This window comes from Crocodylus porosus, unplaced genomic scaffold (assembly GCF_001723895.1).
Source record: "Crocodylus porosus isolate Cpor-Errol unplaced genomic scaffold, CroPor_comp1, whole genome shotgun sequence".
In the NCBI taxonomy this organism is placed as follows: Eukaryota; Metazoa; Chordata; order Crocodylia; family Crocodylidae; genus Crocodylus; species Crocodylus porosus.
This window is the reverse complement of record NW_017728950.1, coordinates 20,456,378-20,460,646: the sequence shown is the minus strand read 5'-3', so window position 1 is coordinate 20,460,646 and position 4,269 is coordinate 20,456,378.

Here is a 4,269-nt window from a genome sequence, read left to right as displayed (position 1 = left end):
ACCCTGGTGCTCTTTCCTGCCAAGGCAGGGGGTCGGACTAGATGATCTACCTAGGTCCCTTCCGACTCTAGCTACTATGAAACTATGAAACTAAGACTAGGGAGAAGCTGTGGGAGGTAAGAAATCTTGGGTAGCATTCCTTTCTATCAAGAGTGAGATGCAGGCTGTGCATTTCTAACAGAATCATAGAATCATAAAATCAATGAGTCAGAAGGGACCTAGACAGATCATCGAGTCTGACCCTCTGCCATGGGCAGGAAGGAGCACTGGGGGCAGGGGGGTCATAAGACCCCAGCCATGTACCTATCCAGTCTCCTCTTGAAGGTAGTGGTTGGAGACCAACTTAACAACCTTTCCCACTAACTGCGATGGCTAATGTCTTTAATAATGGCTGAAGCTTGTATCAGTTTTTGTTACGTTTTACAATTAGCTCCAGGTGATCTGAGGAGTGTTTGAAGGGTCTTAGTTTTTGTCATAGATTGGAAAAACCTATAATTTGTTGCAAAAGTTCATTGGATGGTCCTATATTGATAGGAGTTAGAGGTAAATTAAAACTTAGTTGAACGTCTCAATTTTCCTTCATGATTCTTGTAACTCTGAATGGAACTCCATCTACTCAAATCATACAAGTCACTATTCTGTTCCGGCAATATATTCCCACTTGCAGTGGGCACATCTCTCTGTTTATGCTCACATCACCTAGGAGAGAATGAAAACACGCCTTCCCTTCCCCATGATATTAGACTTCTTGTTTACTTCCCTATTTTCCCCTTAAGGTATGCGCCGTTTGGCTTTCCCAGCAATTTTCATTTAAGTATTGCCACTGACCAGGTTAACCTTTTCCTCCTCCAGGGTTTTAATGGCAGAATGATAGATCTACTGATACCCATGTATTGTGTTTTTCTTTATTACCCACTTGGGTTGATAGTTAGGTTCTATAACTATTTAATTTACTAGTACACTAATCGAGACTACTGGATATACTTTTTCCCTTCTTCTGGTGTTACTATAGTAATAAAACATTGATCTGGGTCACGCCTTTACAAATATCTTCCAACAGTCTTGGTGGTTTCTTGCAAATTAGAAAGAGAATTATTAGCTTAGTAATTTAAAACTAGTGCTACTTGTTGAAAACCAATGAACAACACTGTTTCTTTGATTTCCTCTTGGAGAGATTCTTGTGCTTGCATGCAAGCTAGAGCCCAGCCTGTTCAGCTGCTAAGTTGTTTAATAGCTATTACTTCCTTTCCTATTTTGGATAAGCTTGAAGAACTACACCAGTCATTACATCTATCACCATATAATTTAGTGTTGACAATCCATTGTTTATGTTTGCCTATATTTTCCCAAATTTGCTCATTTAATTTCCCATTGCTGCAGCTTTGTTAACTAAAATTTCAATATCCATGGGGTTTAGGGTCCCCAGGCCCTTCCTGATCCTTCCAAGACTGTGGCCAAGTGATCTTGTCTTCCTCTGTTGTTTTCCACTCTCTGCCCCTGGCTCCCCCCACCATGTTTACTACCATCCTGAGCACTTTTTCCCACTGATTAAAAAATCATTAATAGGTTGGACATATCTGCTACAGTTTTTATAAATCTGACTAATATTTAAATCATTTAAGGGTATAACCCATGTTATTGTCTTCAGTATTGTATTTTAATTGCTGTAGCTTTACCATCAATTTTAATTTGCAATGGATTTCCAGGGATTATTGTACTACAGGGTGCAGGATCTGGGGTTGTAGGTATTTGGATGGTGGTTGTGGAATATGCAGTAATTTTGTACTTAGGAAACTAGCTTCCATGCAATTTGGCATAACCCTGTATGATTAAACTTTATTATTAAGATGTGTGTATATAATATTTTCACTTGCACTAGAGAAAGCATGGAAGGATACTTCTAACCAAAAGTAAAACTGTATTGCTGTAACTTGGACCACTAGGCACCCTGTATGGGAAAGGGATTGACTGCAATAGTCATTGTCATTTATTGACAACCATGTATATGCATCTCTTTTTGCCCACTATAAAGGTCCAGTTTTCCAGTGTTTATAGAGATTTTTCCAAGTCATACTCCCTTATTTTTGTAATTGTGTTCCACTCCCTTCTGCTACTAGCCAATCTCTGGGTTTGTATTTTGTTATACTGGAGATCATTTGTATTCCATCTTTTCCATGCAGCGATGATCTACATTAACCACTATAGAAAGCATTATTAACTTTGTTTTTACCTTTTGCCTCTGAAAAGAAACAAAACAGAACAAAACACTTCTCACTTGTTAGGTGAGTTGTCTCCTTTCCATGCTTTCAGCTGTGATGACAGCACACAAAGGACATTGTACAATGTTTTCATGGGGAAGAAAGTGTTTTTTTGGTGGTAGGTGGGGTTGGTGGTGGATGGGATCTGTTTGTTGGGGAGGGAGGGTCTGTTTGATGTGAAAGGAATAAAAATTTGCTCTTCTGAGATGTGTCTACAGTGCTCTGGGCCCACTGGCAGGTGTGAAGCTCTCCTGGGGCCTCAGCAGGGGGTGGCTGTCATCAGATCTGACCCAAGCATGGTGCGGGGCCTGAAGCAAATCAGCCCGTGCGAGGCCCTGCCCCTACCCTGATCCTGTGCACCCTGGGAGGGAGGGGATAGTGAGCAGCTGGATGCGGCCACTCCGCCCAACTGCGTGGGCCCCCCAAAGCATAGGGCCTAGGGTGGTTACCCTGATCCCCCTCCCCCGGGACAACCCTAGCTGTTACTGCCACAGGTGGTGCTCCTGCTGCCAGACATCCTCTGCCTGCTGCACCTCCTCCACCCAGTCCTCATGGAAAAGCTCCCATGGGCCTCAAAGATGTTATGCAGTGCTCAGGCTGTGATGATGACCTAGGGGAAGTTGTTCTCAGTGAACTCAAGGCGGGCAGTGAAGGTGCGCCAGCAGCTTTTGAGGTGGCTGAAGATGTGCTCCACCAGGGCACAAGTTCAGCCAAGGTACCAGTTAAAGAGGGCCTAGTAGGGGTCCAGCTGCCTGATCTAGGGCCTCATGAGCCAGGGCAGGAGCAGGTAGGTGGGGTCCCTGATGAGTTGTGGCGGAACTGCCACAGTGCCCAGCTGCAGGTCTGGCATCACCACCATGAAGCGCCCGCTCTGCACCAGGGCTAGCCAGGTAGAGTTCCTGAAGATGCAGGCATCATGAGCACTGCCCACCCAGCCAGTGCTCACATGCATGCAGGCCCCACAGTGGTCCACGACAGCCTGAAGCACCATGGAGTGAAAGCCCCTCTGGCTGTAATGGGGTGGTCTCTGTGGGGTGGGCAGGTGTCAGGGATGTGGGGCCTCTCAAGGGTCCTGATGCACTGGAGGAATCCCAGGCCATGGGACCCCTCCATTCCCTGGCAGGGGTCTTGCCCACACCATACAGGTGGCCAATGTACTGCAAGATGGTGGCTGTGGGCAACTTGAGCAAGGCAAGGGCCAGCCAGGTGTCTGTGGGGAGGGGTGGCAGCATGGTGGTATCCTGCTACTCCAGGTGTGGCCAGAGCTACTCCAGGGGAATCCTGGAAGGTGGTCCAAGTCATGCGGAATGCCTCCACCACTGCTCATGTCCTAAGTTTGCTGTATGATGTGCAGCTGCCAGTCCTTGCTGGCCTAGTGAGCCAGTTCAACAAGAACTGGCCATGCAACAATGTACCTGATTTGAGTTAATCAAGGCCAGAGACCAACTCTTAAGACTGAATACTAGGGGTGTACAAAAGAGGCCATATTTGATTTAGATTTGGATTCAGCCTGAATCAGGGACAGCAATTCCATTAGTTGATTCAGATCACTGTCCCAATTTTATTCGGCTGAATCCGAAGATGTGATACTGATTCGGAAAATCAGCAATTCAGCCATAGACACAGCTTTATATCTTTCTTCTACATACCTCGAGGTACCAGGCACAGCTTGTGAATGCTGCGATGGTGGGGCAGATGGAGGGTCTCAGAGGAGCATGGGGAGGCCCCCCCGCATGCTCGGTGGTGAACTTGGAAGTGGACTGGAAGTACTTCCAGCTCACTTAAGGGTCTGCCGCTGAGCATGCAGGGGCCCCCTTGTGCCCCCCCTGTGGTGATCCTTCAATCATGCTAAGACATAATATGCATGTAATAAAAGCAGTGTACACTATTGTAGGCCTTAAGTTGTCTGCAGTGATTTGGTATAGCAAATCACCAATGTGGGGTCAGAGTAATTTGAGTACCTGACTCTGCTCTGACCTTTGTTTGCAAACAAATACAACCTTTTATGCCG